Source organism: Balaenoptera musculus, chromosome 17 (assembly GCF_009873245.2).
Source record: "Balaenoptera musculus isolate JJ_BM4_2016_0621 chromosome 17, mBalMus1.pri.v3, whole genome shotgun sequence".
Lineage (NCBI taxonomy): Eukaryota > Metazoa > Chordata > Mammalia > Artiodactyla > Balaenopteridae > Balaenoptera > Balaenoptera musculus.
Window position 1 is genome coordinate 66,176,486 of NC_045801.1, and position 19,029 is coordinate 66,195,514.

Here is a 19,029-nt window from a genome sequence, read left to right on the forward strand (position 1 = left end):
GATTATTCCTATCTTTCAGACACTTACAAGAGATGGTTATTTTGATTTTTTTTTTTCTATCTTTCTCATGAAGCAAATCCCATAACTTGAGTGGAACTCACGTAACCTCGCTCTATAAGCTTCAGCAAACAAGTATTTTGAAATAGAAGCATTTAAAAATATTGACTAATAAAAAATCATTTTAACAGACTGACTAATAAAATAAAATTTAAGAAAAGACAGGTTGATCTTTGGGAACAAAAGTCCGTAAGTTTAAATTCTTCTTTGTGTGAAAACACAGCCAATAGCTCAGGGAGGAAGCCCTTTCTGTTTAAAAGCTATTGAAGGAGAGCTCTCTGCCGGGATGTTAACCACACTTCTAATACGAGGAAAGGGATTTTGTTGCACTCAGAACACCTAGTTGATGAAAAAGTTGCTGGGAAATATTTCGTGCCACAGTCCTGAGCATCCTTAAGCTGGCGAGTGTGGGCAGAAGTCTGGCATTTGGTTGTGTTAGCAATTTGTACTTACAAACTTTCCAGTTCTTGGGAGGATCTGGCCAATTTTCATTATGAACTTCCTTTTTTAAAATTTATTTTATTGAAGTATAGATAATTTACATCGTATTAATTTCTGCTGTACGGCAAAGTGATTCAGTTTTATATATATATATATTCTTTTCATATTCTTTTCCATTATGGTTTATCACAGGATATTGACTGTAGTTCCCTGTTCTCTACAGTACAACCTTGTTGTTTACGTTATTAACTTCTAATCATTTTTCTGAAATATATTCTAACAAACAATAGAGCTGGAGTTATCAGCCACTGAAGAGTTTTAAGATATATGTACCAAGAGCTAAAGACCACTCATTACCCCTGTAAAGATGCAGTTTCTCTCAATCACACTGGCAGGGAGCTTCAGCTCACACCAGGCAGTCTTAGGGTCTTCTTAGAATGTAAGCTTCTGAGAACAGAGCCCACGGGTCACACCCAACATCAGATCCTGACAATATCCTGCACATGTAAGGTATGCATTGACATTTATCAAATGAATGAATAATTGAGATCTGCCATTTCAAGGGAAGTCCACAAAATCCTCTTCACATAGCATCAGCCACCTGGGAAACTCATTGCAATTTATAATTGCTATTTACAGTAAAGTATAAGCAAGATCCTAATTTATTAAAAACCCTCTACTTAACGTTCTTTCCCCATATGAATATTTCTTTCTCCCTACCTGATTTCCTAGAAGAGTGCAAGGAAGGTTTCTTCTGCTTTACTGATTTTTAAAACAAGTCACCTGGTGTCATCCTTGCCCTGACTCACCGCAGGCAAAGACATGACTCATAAACACAAAAAGGAAAATTACTCTGGGGAACTTCTACCTGGCCATCTTTCTTGATTCCACTCCAAAAAAAAAACAGGATTTGTTTCCACTACAAAATGGAACTTACAACAGGATTAACAGTCAAGTGACTTAGTCCCACTGAGCACTTTCTGAGTATCTGTGGGCTCAGATTTGTACAGAATCTGACCAAGGTGCCATTCCTGACTTGCAGGAAATTTTTTTTCAAATATGCCTATGGCATCAAGAATGGAATATGGCTTAATGATGAAAATATAAAAATTTGATCATCTCCCCTGAGCCATCATCAGGATAAACACTATTACCTTTACAGGCATAAAATCGTATAGATGTCATCAAAATAAATTCACATCTGAATGATCTTTTGTTAAAGTAGGGAGAAGATGCAAAACCATAAAAAGGGGTAATAAAGCCACCGCTATACATATAAAGCACTATTCACCGCCCTTCAGAGATTTCAGCTCTTTCTCCCAGCAAAGATACTTGGTTTATTATTGCCAGAAAGCAAGCCTAGACCATCTATGCTTAAATTGGATTCCTTCTTCTGTGCTTCTATTGTTTGGCACCTTTCTAAGGACTTTCTTGTTTATTTCACTGTAAATCAAGAAGCAGCAAGTTATGGGGCATCTTGATGGTTTCTGGCAGGGGAAAGGGAAAAAATTCATTGTGGCAAAATGTCACTTTTTATGAAATGTAATGATTTATCCAGGTTCATGGGTAACTACGCTGTCTTTGAATAATATAATTCTGGAAAACTGAATGCAAATTTGGGTGTATCTTCTGACTGTTATGTTAAAACCTTTCTTAAAGTCTGCCAGCTCACTGGCCAGCTTGCCTGCAGCTCTCTCTCCCTCTTCCTCCTTAAATTTGTGTGCTTTCTTATTTCTCATCATATGAAAAATTTCAGCTCGTGTTATTGGATTACATAGCCTACTACTTCCATAGATTGACCCCAGGACATTCCTCATTTCCAAGTGATTTTAGCTTCTGCTTCACTCTCACCCTCCCCGTTATGACACTGTCTGAATTCTTGGAAATTTCAAAGTTCGTGATGTGAGCTTACCAGCTCCATAGCCTCTGCCTTTCTGGACCACCTCTCCTCTTACCCTAGCTACTCCCGGGGCCGATCTAGTCAATGCCCAGCCCTTAGCAGTACCGGGCTAGTACTGTCACCTTCCTGTCGTCTCAGTTTCATGCCTCCTGCCCTCGGACATGTCTTGTCTTTCCACGATGCCAACCCCAGCAATTCTCGACCCGGAGGGGCTTTTCAGTCCTTTGATCCGACCACTCTTTGACCAGCCCTTCCTCCCTTGACATCCTCACCCCCCTCCTAACTAGGTCAAGGTTATTTTACACAGTCATTATAATGAGTCTTTGCAAATACTCTCCACCCACTTCCTTCTCCATCACTTCACCATCCTTGCTTGGTGCACCAAAACCCTAGTGAAATCCAACTCCCTGCCTGCTCCTCGTTTGTACCTGTGCAAATAAACGTGCCTAGAAAAAAAACGTGTCGCCCTGAACAGTCCCAAGTGCAGCCAGGCAACGACCCTTGCTCTCCCTCGTCCAGGTGCTCTTCCATTCTCTGAGATGCCCTTCCAGTCACCTCCCCTCTCCTCACCCCCTCAGCGCTCCTCCTCCTTCACTCGAGCAGATCACCTCGGTTCGAACTTCACTCAAGAAATGGGAGCAACTGGAAGAGAACTTCCACAGGCTTCCCCCCACCCCAGTCCCCGAGTCTGCTCACCTACCAGCCTCTGCACCCCAATATCCTGCTTTCTCATCTATTCGAGTCAATGAATTATCTGTGCTCTCACTGTCTGAAGCCAGTTCTACACCTGCGTACTAGCTTCTACTTCTTCTCTCCTCTTCAAAAAATCTTAGCGCCAGCAACGTTACCTTCTTTTGTTCAGATCATCATTCTTCCTCCCCAAATTACATCTTTCCCATAAGCATAGAAACATGCTGTTATTTCTTCCATCTTTTAAAAAAACCTTCTTATCTCTCATCAACTGCTGCCCCACATTCCTTTGCTCCACTTGCAGCAAAGTCCTTGGGAGCATTGCCATATTTCTGGCTTAGTTTTGCTTCTCCCGTTCTCTCTTACGCCTACTACAGTCAGGCTTTCTCTCCCTCTACTTCACCAGAGTTGCTCTCAGACTTGTTCCCAGTGACCGCCAAGGAGATCAACCCAACCATCAGTTCTCAGTCCTCATCACGCTGGACCTGCCATACATAGTTATTCACTCTCCTCCCTGAAACACGGTCTTCATTCAGTTTCTAGGAAGCCAGCAACTCCTCTACCCTTTTTCTTTTCCCATTTCACTGGGTTCCTCCTCATTATCTTCTGTTAATCTGTCCTCTTCTCTTTGACCTCTTAATGTTGGAGTACCACAGAGGCAGAGGCTAGTCTTTTCTTCTTTCCTCTGTCTGTACTCACATCTTTGTTGATATGACGTTAATGATTTCCAAATGCAAACCTCTAATCCCAAATACAGACTCATAAACCCAACCACCTGCTGACTCAATGATACCTCCACTTGGAGGTCTAACAGACACTTTGAACTTGATTTCCAAAACTGAACTCCTGATCTTCCTCCCCAGAACTCTTCCAACTGTAGCCTTTCTGATTTCAATTAATGACAACTCTATCCTTTCAGTGGCTTTGGCTAAAACTTTTGAAGCATCCTTGATTCTTTTCTTCCCCACCCCTCCCAATACCACATTCAGTAAGTCAGGCAATACTGTTAACTCTGGCTTCCAAGATAGCTAGCATCTGACTACTTTTTACTACTTCCACTGCTATCACCAAATCGGAAGCACTCTTCTTTCAGTAGCCTTGTAATCAGTCTCTCCTTACCTTTGCCATCTGTAGTCTACTTCAACATGACAGATAGAGAGAGGCTTTTAAAATAGAAATGAGAATGTACTATCCTTTTGTACAAAATCCTGCAATGGCTTCCCTTTCATCCAGGGAAATAGCCAAAAGCCTTCTCATGGTTCACAGGTGAGGTGCTGATCTATTGTGACTGATTTGACCTCATTTTCTACCACTCTTCCATTTCCTCACTCTATTTCCATCACCATGGTCTCACTGTGGTTCCTCTAATGTGTACAGATCTTGGGACTTTGCTGTAGCTCTTCTCTCTGTCTGGAATTCTCTTCCTCAAGATATCCGGTTGCTACTTCCTCACTATTTTCAAGTCTTGTTCCAATCTTACATCTCAATGACACTTTCCTTGTGAACCCTCCTTAACATTGCAACCTACACTGATTTCCAATTTTTGCTCGACTTCTCTTTTATTTCATAGTACTCACTACTTTCTAATATACTACATATATTTGACCTATGTATTATGTTTTGTTTTATTTTCTGTCTTCTGCCACTAAAATGTAAGATCCACAAATGTCAGGCTCTCAATACTTCACTCACTGAGAATTAAATGATGCATAAGTGAAGGAAGGAAGGAAGGAACAAAAGAAAAAGTGAATTAACCTGGTCTCACTGAGCTATTTATTTGAAAACCCTTTTGCTGAGACTTCAAAAGAAATTCTTTCCCTAAAGTGTTATGCCTGACAGTAAGAGCCTGTTATGGAGTCTGACTCGTTTCCCAGTTAGAATGGGTTCCAAGTAGCTGAGAAATTCTCCCTCACCTTCTACTAAAACAAGGTATAACTGTGCCTCAGCTGCTAGGACACACTCTGGGGACATTATAATAAGAGCTTTTTGGAAGACGGAACTAGGTGAGTGGCCTCATTTTAGGGTCTGATATAAAATCAAAACTCAGAGCAGGTTCATCGAAAGCCTGGCCAAGTTTCCTGTAAGCCTGGCTCACAGGGAAATAGAAACTAAGCTGATACATCATTTCAAATGGAAACTATGCAAAATTCAGTGGCTTTATGTGGTTTCAACCCCAAACCAGGTGGAACCTGAGGCTTTGGCAAAGGTTCACTTTAAATTCTTAACTGGGGAATGTAAATCAAGGGGGGAGGGAATGTTGGAGAAAAACAAACTGAAAGAAAACCTTCAGTTCTGAACAGTCCTGGAACCACAAACGTAAATCACTGCTCTGTAAACGTCATCTCACTCAGGCTTTAAACAAGTACGATCATTATTTTGAAAAAATTTCCCTCAACAATGAACCAGCTTTTGTTATCTTATATTAGAATTTCAGGGCTCCTTCACACTCATGTGGAGATCAAATTATTATTTCCATCTGCTAGGTTGTGTAATCAAAGCATCAAGATGAAAAGGTGAGTTGCCGAAGGTAACTGGAAGAATGAACCAACGTCGCATTCACAGCTGAGTTCCTGTACCTACAAAGCTGCTGCCTGTCATTGAAGGGAACCAGAGATATAGTCAAAAAGAAACAAAAGGAAATTTTAAGAATCTCGTGCATCAAATGTGATTAAGTATTAAAAGGCTGTGGTTTTGATAATAGCAATACTGTATGAACCCTGAGCTGATCTATAAAGTAGGAATAATTTATCAGTAATGTGGTTTGTACACATGAGTGTGTGTGTGGTGTGTGTGTGTGTGTGTGTGTGTGTGTGTTTAGGACTGGAATTATTCTGAATTTTAGGGACCCTTTATATAGTTAGGTAAAAGTATTCTAATTATAGGAAATTTCCCATGTCCAGAGATTTTAAGCATCATAGATTTTTATAATTTTTTTTTTTTTTAATTTATTTTATTTATGGCTGTGTTGGGTCTTCGTTTCTGTGCGAGGGCTTTCTCCAGTTGTGGCAAGCGGGGGCCACTCTTCATCGCGGTGCGCGGGCCTCTCGCTATCGCGGCCTCTCCTGTTGCGGACCACAGGCTCCAGACGCGCAGGCTCAGCAATTGTGGCTCACGGGCCCAGCCGCTCCGCGGCATGTGGGATCTTCCCAGACCAGGGCTCGAACCCTTGTCCCCTGCATTGGCAGGCGGATTCTCAACCACTGCGCCACCAGGGAAGCCCAGCATCATAGATTTTTAAAAGACTTCCACAAATCCTATATTCTTCCAGATACAGGTATTTCTTATATACAACCGCTTGTACAGGTGTTGTATTAAGGTTTCAGAGAGAAATCTTTAACAAGAAAATGCAGGACTTCTTTTCTGCCCAATTTGTGCAGTTGACCGTAATTCTTCATTTATAAGTCTACTTTTTGATCACAGAAAGAAAGCTAGATAGACATCTGAAAGACCAACTCAATGTATCTTGCTATGTGAATGAAAAGCCATCAGAGTCCATGGCCATCAGAGACTAAGGTAAATGCAACTATAGTCTGGATATTTATAATCCTGGTATATACTTAGAGGCAGAAATCCCTGAAGGTACATAACTGCATTTGCCAACTTCATGAATGTTAAAAATAGCCACCACTAATTTTAATTCTAGAATAACTTGTCATGAGTGTCCTATAGGTATTTGAAAACGTGTGATTCCTATTTCTGGATGCTGGCGTGTCACAGCTATAAGGAACCTTAAGTAATCTTAATGTAAGACTAGTTTACCCTAGCATTGATCTCTAGCTTATATGAACTCAGTTTGATAGATTTTTCTCTATTGCTTAAAAAAGCACATGTTACAGAAGCACTTATATGTTTACATCAATGTCTCAACTAAATACAGAGACCCTAAATATTGTGGATCAGTTTAACAATAGCCATTCATTCTTTCATTCAATAGTATTTACTGCGCCTGCTATGTGCTAACTCCATGTTAGGCATTGAAGGAGACCCTCTTACTGCCTTGAAAGGTCTTATTGACTAGTAAGGAGAAAAGAAAAAAAACAAAAAACAAAGTTTGAATACAAATATGGTGGGACTCCTATTTCCAGGTAAGATGGAGCAACTGGTATCACACTAATCCTTCTGCTGTAAACAGCCAGAAAACAAAGTATATGAAGCAACCATCTCAGACACTGGACAATAGGCTGTGATCTGTGAGAGAAGGGACACAAGTGAAGTATGTCCCACTAGAGACACTTTTCTGGACTATGGTACAAAGAGGGGGACCTTTGTACATGAAGAAATATTTGAAAAATTTCCAAATGTGTTAAAAAATGTAAACCCACAGATCCAAAAAGCTCAACTAATCAAAAGCATGATAAATACAATGTGATGAATACCATAACAGAAATACACAAATGTAAGCCTATTACATAAATTTCAAATAAATAATTTTCCTTGATCAATTTCTGCATATATTTTTCTCCTTCCTTCTGCACATCCACTTGGAGTATTCATCAGCTCCTCCACTATCCTCTTACCAAGTGTCAAGATGACTGGAATATGTGGTGATGAGAAGGCGTGGAAGCAGAAGTAGACAATGAAAGCGTAGAATGAAAATATAGAGAAATTCTTTTCTATTCCCTCTTTGTTGTCCACAGCCTTCTTATTCACTAAATATTTTCTTCTCTTATTTTCTATTCATGCCTTACAATTAATTTACCCCAGTACTTACTGTTTAAAGCCCCCAGGCTCTCATATCCTCAGCTCTCTCACTAGGCTTCTTCCATCAATGGTCCTTATGTTCATTTTGTCCCATCCATCGACCTACCTTTTAAGTGCCTCATGGTGAAACCCCATTTCTTTCCCTTCCACAAGCCTTTTCATCTCTCCTAAATCCTTTACTTCCTGGTTCTGAAATTTATGTATCATTAGAATTTCAGGCCTGAATATTTCATCAGCGTTGGTTCACAAGAGAAGGAGGAATCTTTACTCTTTTTGCAAGGGCTGGGGAAGCAGTTAGGGGATGGTAAGCATAGATGAGAAGATGGATTTCTAGTATTACAGCCTGTCACATGAAACGCCTTTTTCCTACCAAAATTTTAAACTTCTTGCTTAGATTTCTAAGCAGGCCTGCTAAGGCATTTGTCCTTTAATAGATCTGTAAAAAATATGGCATCAGTAATAATGTTACTGGATAATAGTATAATATAGACCAAACCACCGGTAGGCTGGTTTATAAATGATCATCTTTATTTACCATTGTCTCTTTGTAACCAGGGATCTGCCTGTATTTACAAACAACCATATCAACGAACGTTCCACCTCAGTGCTTGAGAAAATCTAGGGTCAGCCTGAGTAAAGGAAAAAAGTCAAAGTCACTTATGTTTTCATCCTGTATTCTTATTGCACCATTTTCCTGACAAACCTCAGATGAGAGGTACAATTCTCATCTGAGTAGTGATCAATCCTTGGTAGGATACAGTAAAGGCATAATCTTGTAGAATCTGGTCATGTAATCTTAGAACTGGAAGTGAACACCTATATCATATCACAGATGAGGAAACAGAGGCCCAGAAAGATTAAGTGCCTTGCCCAAGGTCACACAGCCAGTTAGATATGCAGCTGGGACAAAGTCCAGGCCTCCTGAAACTACCCCTTATACTGTCACCCTTTCAATATCTTTATAGACAACAACAAAAATACATTTTAGAACCCCCTCTTAGAAAACTTATTAAGAGTGTGTTTTACTATTTGTTTCTCAAATGTTAGTGTTTGCTGGAATCCTTTCTGTCTCTTTTTAGGAATATGGCTGAAATGAGGGCAGTTGGACAGGAAGACTTGACTATAATTAGTGCATGGGTGGGCCGTCCCCTGGCCCAGTGACTGCTGCTGATCAAACACCACGTGGTGTCGTGGCCCTGCCTTTTTGCCTCATGGGAGTCACGGGGCTTTGTTCACATAAAATCACCTTGTTTCAGGCATCTGACCACCAATGTGGTTTTTCTGCTGTCTCCATCTTGTTATTTTTCGGCCATGAATGGCTGGACCATGAGGCATGCAGCTGTCTCTGTAGTGTTCCTGTGTCCAAAGGGTTATGGTCCTTCAGAGTGATCCCTTGTAACAAGCTACTTTTAAAAGACACTGATGTGTGGCGAGGAGCTTTGGGGATTATTCATTCATTATTCCACGGGGCCCCTGCCTTTCATAACAACTCTGTATGTGCCTGGTATCTCTCACTAAACTCTACAGACAGATTTAGGTCACAGGCTCCTCCTCGATATTTAATTCTGGGTCTACTTGCATAGGAGCCTTTTAAATATTCAAATACTTAAGCAAATAGAAGAAAACTTGATAAATGAATTTTAAAATTTACTGCTAGGAACTGGCCCAGGCCAAAGCACGGCTGCCTCTTTTGGGTAATTCACAAAGCTCAATATAACCAGAAGTTTGCAACTTTGTTTTTTATATTAAAAAATGAGCATTTATTATACACTCAACTGTATGCAAAGTGCTGTGCTAAATGCATAAGAAATGGAAAGATGATAGTATTCCAGTCTCAAAAAGCACACACTCCAATGTGAGGCAGAGACAGGTAAATGACAGTACAGTACAAACAAAATTTCAATAATATGAACCGTAATTAAAGTATGAAGTCCCCAGGCTTCTCAGATTCATGCTATCTGCGTGGCCCTGGGGTTGGTGCTTTCCACACACCTTCTCTCTGAGTCCCTCACAATAACGTTATGAGCTAAATGCTCTTTTCCACACTTTACTGAAAGGCACCAAGAGGATCAAAAAGCTATGCCCACAAGGTCGGAAATGGTGGACTATCTCCATGGACATTTCTTCCCTCACACCAGTGGTCCTTGGGGGGCCTTAAAAAGGTTCAGACTTGGTTCTGCACACCATGGGCAGCCACTGCACTGCTGCTGATGCCACGATAATGATCACCTTTAATTTTCACTTGGGAGATGATGAAGATGACACGAATAATACTCGCTCACAAAGCACTTTTCTACTCCTTCTTCGGTGTTGCGGGGACTTGCCCACTCTTGGCACCCCTATATACTTAATGGTGGAGAAGGAGAAGTGGAAAAACCAAATGTCAAGTTTATTATTTTAAGATCCTGCAGCAACATTCAATATGCAGTTAGAATTTTGAATTTTATATAAAAATTTTTTTTCAGAAGTATAAAATACAGGCAGAATGAGTGCTCTCCATTGTGTGAAAACTCTCCCAAATATTGAGGAAACCGCTCTTCATCATTCTCTAAGGATTTTTTTTTTCTCTCCTTTCAACAAGGGAATCTTATTAATGGCACAAACAGAAAAGCAGGATACAGTACAGCTGTCAATCTGAAGCTTTGAAATTCCATCGTCATTTAAATAGTGATAGTTATAGAAAAAATCATCAACTATATAATTTACAAACAGAGGATTGAGAAAGTTTTCCTGAGGCAAATCCATCTTCCACTTTTGTGGATCTCTGCGTCCAGCTCTGTGGAGCCGCACTGAGGCAGGGTCTACACCAGAGAAGAAGTATCCAGCCTATTTGAGGATCAGAATCCCAGCCCACTGAATCATTAGAGCCCCCAAATGGAGAATCTTTGTATGGGATTTTAGTAATAATTAGTTTTTATTTGTTAATATATGTCAAATCATGGTTGGCTGGGGGAAAAAGCTGAGGCTGAGGCTAAGCAAGTCTAAAGGGAAATCAGAAATTAAAAAATTAAACACTGGTTTAAAACAAGTTTTCCATATGGATGCTGATAATATACTCCCAAAGCACTTTCCCATTCACCGTGTCATTTGACTTTCTCAACAACTGTTACAAGTGAACCAATGTAGATTTTAGGTGTGTAAGCATAAGGTATTATTTTTGGTATTATTTGTAAGGCAAATAATATGTACATGTGCTACTTCTGACCAGCACCAATTTCCACAAGGTGGGCGCTGTGGCCCGTGACTGGTTTCTGTATAGTGCCTCTGTGTGTGTGTGTGTGTGTGTGTGTGTGTGTGTGTGTGTGTGTGTGTGTGGTGTGTATGGTGTGTATTTAAGTGTATGGAGCTATGAGCAGACTAACGTTATGGGAACTTATCTACGTTGTGCATTTCTGGATTTAAAAAATTTTCACAAATAATAATAATAGCTAACTTGCACAAGGCACTTCACTGAGTGTGAGGCATTGTTCTAAGCCCTTTATGCATATGGAGTCATCTAATTCTCTAAACAGCGAAACAAAGTCAGTATTATTACTGGCCCCCAGTTTTCAGATAAGGACACTGAGATACAAAGAAATTAAGCTACACAGTTAACCAACGGCATAGCAGAGATTCAAACCCAACAGTCTGGCTCCCAAATCTGTGCTTCTAACCACTACTCTACACTTCTCTCTTGCACCACTATAAATTAGAAAAAGAGAGTCTTCTATTTTAAGAAGAGAAGATCACCTTTGCTGGTGATAACGCTCGAACTTCTCCCAAAGGCTCTTTTCATGTGACTCTAACATACATCACTGTGTACATTTTCAGACACCCATGAAGGCCAATAGCTCAGCCTAGTGATTACCAGGTAGATGATGCATGGTCTTGCTGTCTCAACAGGAGGCCGGAAGAAAAAAAAATCAATGTTTCGATAGTCCGAATTATTGTCTGTCACGTTTAGGAGTTGGTTGTCACTGGAACAGTTATTCATGCATACATACACCAGTCATACCACACAAACTCTGTCTTAATATTTCCATAGCTAGAGAGAAAGTTCTTTACACTAAGATGGACTTCCAAACCAGAAATGTAAATTACATTCCTCTCCTTTCATCCATAAGCGACGTTTCAGCCCTTACAAACTACGAAGCTGCTACTGTATCTGACATTTGAAAGAAATTCCTCTACAAATCGATGCTTAGGGGTGGAAAAAACAACCAGACAATTGAATATTTCCCTAAGAGAAAGGCAGTCTTGTGACAAGCACTGACAGAGGGCAGAAGGATGTCATTTTTTCTCTCTGGCCTCTGTCTGGGGGATATGCAGGTGATGGCAATTTCTTGATCCATTTGAGTGCCAACAGGAGCCAATCAACAAGATCTTGAAAGCAATAGCTCCTCTCCCCGGTGAGTTGATCGTACACATCTTTTTCCTAATCATAAAGATTACTTGGAATCAATCGTTAACCTGAATTCCAACAACTACAAGCGTATAACACAGTAGGAGCTATTTTTTTTCACTCTTATTTTTAATGCTTCAACCAGTAAAGGTATTTCATTTTGAAGCTTTTCTTAAAAAATGCACTGACTACATAGTTATAATCCAAGTGATTCTACAGCCTTCCATCTGTGCCAAGCATTTTTGAATTTTTGCCAGCTATCAAAAATACACATTGGGATTAGTTTACTGGCAGAGATATAAAACTAAAAGAATAATGAGGGAGAAATAAGGTGCTGGGAATAGCACAGTCTGATGGGAACTAATGATTACCACGCAATACCTTAGCCTTTTAATATTATAATAACAATAGGTTGTGTTTGAGCGGCTCTAAACACCTGCTCCCTCCAAAGGTACTTTTACATCCTTTATCTTCTATTTACAACAGCCCAGTGACGGAAGGGGGATGAGTATATGCTAATTGTGTAGAAAAGTACATAGTAAACAAAATACCTGTAATTAGAATCAACTCTCAATGCAAGGTTCTTTGGACAGCAGAATTTTGCGACTAGTTATATTTCGATATACTTATCATCGGGAGAGGTATTCTGAGTATCTATATCCCGTGCGGCACAGCACTGATGCGCTGAAAGGCTGCTCGTTCTCTCACGACTACTGTCCATTGCTGAGTGTCATCAAGTCTGGCCAGACCAGACTCCTATGAATATTGTAGGATGGATTTAACCTGCTGGAGCATTCTTACTTCACATAATAACCAAACACATATTAATGCAGAAAATGCATCCAACCTTTTCTTGGTAAAACTGTAAAAGCAAATAATTTAAAAATTAATTTTATGGTAAATCCATTGTAAGAAGCCATGCCTGATCTACTTGCTTAGTAAATAGTGGATTTGCTTAAACACTTGTATTTTAGCTGCCATTGTCAACTGGCTATCAATAATGGACTCAAGATTTCTTTTAAAGACTACTAGAAAATAAACAGAGAAGAAAATTCAACACTGTCCTGAAAACTTGGAAACTTCTGATGGCGCCGACCATTTGTTTGGAAATATTTTGGTTATTTTAAAATTTTAAAATAATTATTCTTTCTCAAAGGTCCTGCAGCCTAACTACCTTCCACTTAAAAAGAAGGGAAGCAGAAATCACTGCAGTTCATGTTAGAATCTGCCCAAATTAGGACTCCTTCAGAATGTGCCTCTTTCCATTTTGATAGCCACAATCCACAGCAGTTTCAAAACACTTTTGTGGCATATATATCACCACTTCCCTACACCCTCACCACACAAGATTCTCTAGTCATCAGAGCAAAAACATAAGACAAATATGAATTCCCACTGTAATCCAATTTTACTTTTACATCTTTGTATACTCTACAAGAGAGAGGAAGACCTTGTCCCTAAATACATATATGCACCCGAAGACCAGTGGTTTACCAAAATTGATCATTTAGTTTTACAAATTCTCTAAACCACAGATGCCAGTGTAAAAAGGCTGCAATGTTTCAGTTCTATTACAAATATGCGGCAAAAATATCCTAAAAAAAAAGGCCTCAGTCAATGACTTATTTGTTTTAAGCCCTATTAATGCAATACAACAGAATCTTAATAACAGGATCTGACCCTACCATGTAATTATTCCAGGGATAACTTCTTAGAAAATCTAACCTTCATTTGTAATTGTGATGCCCTCTTGTGAAATCTAAGCAGATGAATGAGGTTAAATCAGGACACTATTGACAGAAGGAATCTAAAATTGAATGTATCTGCCACCAGTGGCACTAGGCACTTGAGATCGCCACAGATCAAATGCTTCCTCTGTAAGCAGAATTAATCAGTCCTAAAAATGTCTTAACGTGGTACAAGGCAGTATTTCTTTTCAGGAAGTGCCAACTTTCTACCGAGAAATAGATTCCGTCTTAACTTCAGAACACCCTTCAAAATTACCCTACCAAAAAGGCACCAATTTAAGATATTTGGCCTGACACCAAGTTGTGTAGTTACACTCTGCTTCTTAAAATTCACTGTGTTGTAAGAATCCGAACACTCTGTCCTAAACTGTGGCTCAGTGATCTTAAAAAATGTTGTGAACCTAGTGTGGGCCATTTTTCAGCACTGGATGAAATGATTCTGCCCTTCTTATCTGTCTTCAAGATGTCTTGGGGGATATCTTAATGTGAGCAGGGTCCTTAGACCCCTCCTAAGAAGCATGACCACAAAGTAATCCCTTGTAACACACGGGTCTGGGCAGAGAACAAGACCATTGTGTGTGACCTGATTTCATTTCAGTGAAATGTCCCAGTAAAGAATGACATCATCCCATTCTTTTTCTTGATCTCCACTTGTGACCGTCCCCCCGCACTCATCATAATTAAACTGCTTCCCCCCTCCCATTCCCTATTCCTCATCCCCACGGGCATTGCTATTTTCTTCTGAACTTCCTGCCTGAATGTTTCATTAGGGCAAGAGCAAAGGCTTTTCCTCTGGTCCGTCAACACTGCTGGAGTTTGCTTCTTGGCTGCGTGAGACAAAGCATTACTCTGATGGCAGCCAGAGCAGACTGAGAGGGTCATCTGCTGGGACGGGTCTCAGTCAGCTGGGAATGGAGAGCATCCAGTTGAAGACGGCCCGCCTGACGGGCAAAATGTTTCTCATCCCACTGGAGTTGGGTTTTCTTTAAACACAAACTCATTGGCTTGGAGGAGGTATTGTCTAAACAGATCCATTTAACTATGTACATACCATGTGTGCACATTTGTATACTTGTATGAACTAACACTTGCTTTATCACTTAGATTCAGACTGCAAGACTCACATGTGAAAGTATTTCATTTCAGACGGATGGAAAGATGATGCAGGAGAAGACCCTAGTTTAAAAACCGGCATGAGAATGCAACCAAATCGAATTGCTGTGTGAAGGAAGGCATTGACTGTGGTGCTTTGAGTATAAACCGTTTTGATAGAAAGGTAGGTGAAAAAAAAATCCAGATAAAATTGTCTGTTCTCCAAGGTTCCAACTATGTAAACTATTAGGTAGTACCATATAAAATTACTGCCTTTGTAGGTCAAAAATAGTTAAATAGGAGTAATTTTCTAAGATTCCACCTAGCAAATTTTCATATAGAAAAGATGTATGGGCTTGGGTTAAGGGTGTGTGTGTTTTTAACTTTAAAAAAAGTTCCTATTAGGTAGCAATTATATTGTTTTTTACAACAAATACATGATTTTAACAGACATTGGGATTCTGTGTAATAAATTGCCTTCTTTGATGAGAAATGTTAAGAGTGGTCACAAGAGTCTGCTTCTTAGCACGCCCCAATTCAGCTTTTTATACTCTGCACCAAGTTACATGTCCTTGGATACCAAGACGAGGATAATGTTAGTGGTTTTTAGGGTCCACATCTGAAACTGATTCTTTGAAAAGACGTTGCTTACTATTACAGTCTATGGACAATTTTTTTAAAATATTTAAATTCAAATTAAGGTATTGAGTATAACTTAAATAATTAAAGTAATAAAAATAAATAAAGTCCCAGGGAGGCACAGTTAAGGCATGCTCATAACATTTTCCATCTCCAAAAAGCAACAACAGGGCTAGGAAAGGCCTTAATTGCCTTACAAACAACATAGTCGCTGTTCTAAGTTATCCCATCTGTGTGCACCAAACCCTGTCTGACAGTGCGGTTTTTGAATCCAGAAGGTACAATAGCGGCCTTTCAGATTTTGGCAGGTGTATTTCAAGCTGAAAACCAAGCTCCACAAAACATAACGGTCTGTTCCACAGGTGTGAACATTTTTGACGAGAACTCTCAAAATCTCCCCCAAGCTGTGAAGTTTAATTGTCCTTTTGGTGTCTTATTATACGTGAATACAACCTATCTCTCCTTGGAACAAGAGAGAATCTTCTGGCAATCGAACAGCCAGGAGACGCTTGGGCAGCTTCTGAGATTTGCGTATAACATCTCCTGGTTCTGTTTCTTGCGTTATGTATTTTGGAGGTGATGCCAAGTTCACTGAACTGCAGGTAAGCAGTTCTTAAAGCTGGAAAAATATTAACTGAAAGGACTTTATACCCCAATGACACGAGCAGAGAGGCAATCAAAAATGCACAGGGCAGGGGCTTCCCTGGTGGCGCAGTGGTTAGGAGTCTGCCTGCCAATGCAGGGGACACGGGTTCGAGCCCTGGTCTGGGAAGATCCCACATGCCGCGGAGCAACTAGGCCCGTGAGCCACAACTACTGAGCCTGCGCGTCTGGAGCCTGTGCTCCGCAACAAGAGAGGCCGCGATAATGAGAGGCCCGCGCACTGCGATGAAGAGTGGCCCCCACTCGCCGCAACTGGAGAAAGCCCTCGCACAGAAACGAAGACCCAACACAGCCAAAAGTAGATAAATAAATAAATAAATTTATAAAAAAAAATGCACAGGGCAGCATTTTGAAACCCTAAGACTCATTAAAATGGTCCTACTTTCTAAACCTGCCTGTCTGAGCACACACAGAAAGGACCCATTTCTTTCTACAAAATTTGCCAGCTGGGAGAACTGTGGCTATGGGAATACAGGTGTAGTGGTGGGAAGGGGCTCAGCCAGCTATCTAGTCCAGCTCAAATGATGGATGAGGAAGGGCAGAGATCTCTGAAACTGGCAGCTGGTCAGACGTTGAATTTGAATTTTCAGTCCAAAGACAGAAAAAAGCAGACCGGAGCCAGCCCTAACAGGGGTTCCACAGATTTTTAGGAAATAAGTGTCATGTGTGTTAAATTTGGGCAAATGATTCTGATTTCATCCAGTATATTAAAGTAAACGCATTTCTATTTTCTCATAATAAGGATAGGCTGAGAATCGAAAGGATATAATATTGATACTTAAAGGGGTGAAATGACTCATTAGAGGGAGAAAAGTGTGACATGAAAGATTAGTGACCAGATAATAAACAACATGGCATCCCAGAAAAGTGGCTTCTTCATAGCACAAGAGAAACTAAGACAGATGCTTTGAGAAATCAGGTCTTCAGCGACCTCTTGGGAAGATACAGGGTGTCCTCCAGTATTAAGGGTTTCCAGCCTCTTCTATAGTTAATTTTTGAATGACATGATACCCAAGGGCAACCTGTTTCTTTCTTACAGAAAAATTGATGCATTGGACCAGACGTTCACAAGGAAAAGGTTTGGCAAACTGACTCAAGACGGTGAAGCAGTCTTAAGAAGTCACAGTTCTATTGTTTACTGAACTTATTCCTAAGCAGATATCTTTTTCAGTTTGTTTTGGAATATTTTCCTCTCCTGTTTGGAGTTTCGAAGTAAGGAGACCTAAACTTCAACTTGTCTTCTCTTACTGTTGATTTAGCTTGGGAATAACCAGCATCCAATACCTTACTGGTGAGATCCCAGACCACCTGCCAACAAAGCTCTGAGAATTAGAGAAAAACTGCCAGCGCTCATGATGAACCCCAAGGAATGAACCCCAAGCTCCCAGACATTTCCAGCCATTTCCCTTCTTCACTTGCCATTTGTAGTATGAGGACAAAATGTTTAACTCTATAAGTATTAGAAAGAGAAGCTGCAGAAATCAACCCTCAAAAGACAAACCTGAAATTCAGGTCAGACTTGAAGATTTTGTTTTGTTTTGTTCTGTTTGTGTGAGGTTCATGAGCTTTTTGGTGATTAAAGGACTTATTCCAAGTCAGCCTGGGCTAACACAAGACTTAGAATGAAAATCAAGCAAAGGGCAACGATTTTGAAGGGCTGCAAAAACCAAGAGGAACTCAACAGTTTCCATGGCGTTAGTTTTCAATGAGGGTGGAAACAACTTTCAAAGTTGACATCTGAGCAAAGACTCATGATGTGGGGTATAAACTCGTATGAACCAACACCCCCAGGGATGTTTTTGCAGCCAAGGTTGTGCTGCCGAGATGGGTCTCCATGGCCTGCCCTGGGTCCCACTGCACTCTTGGCACCAGCGTATGTGGCCAAGGCAAGAAACTGTGAGGTCAAGCTGTGAACAAGACAGGTGACATCTGTAGTTTTCATGCCTGAAACTGTGGATGACTGCACATAGCTGGCCTACCATTAACAACCCCTCTAATTCCCCCGAGCTTCCTGAATATCTCATGACATGTTAATAAAGTTACATGATTCTTCAGATGCTTCTTCTGCCATTCCTGGAGACGAATTTCAAGAAATGGCTCTGCCTTTCAGCTCTCTCAGCCAAGAAGGAGGAGAACGCTACAGGAAGGGGCGGGACTATTGACTCCTGAGTTTCTGATAATTCCCCACCTGTGACACATTCCTCTCTTCAAGTGACATGGAGTACCCGGGTTTAATTAGTGCCTTGGTTTAATTAATCGAGACCAATATTTGATATGAGTACCTTTGAAGATTTTCTGCAATTATTCTGTCTTGGAGAATCTGCATGTCATTTGCCAAATTCACCTTCCTCAGATGGTGATGGTTGGCCGTCAGCACCTATGATGGAAGAAAGCAAAAGTGCCATCAGTTGCATTTCATCAGTGATTTATCTTTCAGATGTTGCCCTTTCACACCTTCAAAGGAGGACATCATTAGGAATAGCATTCTTCAAATTTCATCCAGATTGTTTCTCTTTTTTTTTTTTTTTAATGTGGACCATTTTAAAAGTCTTTATTGAATTTGTTACAATATTGCTTCAGTTTTATGTTTTGGTTTTTTGGCCCTGAAGCATGTGGGATCTTAGCTCCCTGACCAGGGATTGAACCTGCACCCCCTGCATTGGAAGGCGAAGTCTTAACCCCTGCACTGCCAGGGAAGTCCCCAGACTGAGGGTGAT

General features: G+C 40.4%; 1 protein-coding gene across 5 annotated transcripts in view; it reads right to left on the bottom strand.

The window, feature by feature from the left end:
• SULF1 (sulfatase 1) overlaps nt 1-19,029 on the bottom strand; it is a 138,008-nt gene that overhangs the window by 109,377 nt on the left and 9,602 nt on the right. For all 5 annotated transcript variants that reach the window (XM_036830522.1, XM_036830518.1, XM_036830521.1 and 2 more), the window contains exon 2: nt 18,595-18,689. The gene's annotated coding sequence lies outside the window, so the exon portion shown is untranslated. The remainder of the gene's footprint in view (nt 1-18,594; nt 18,690-19,029) is intronic.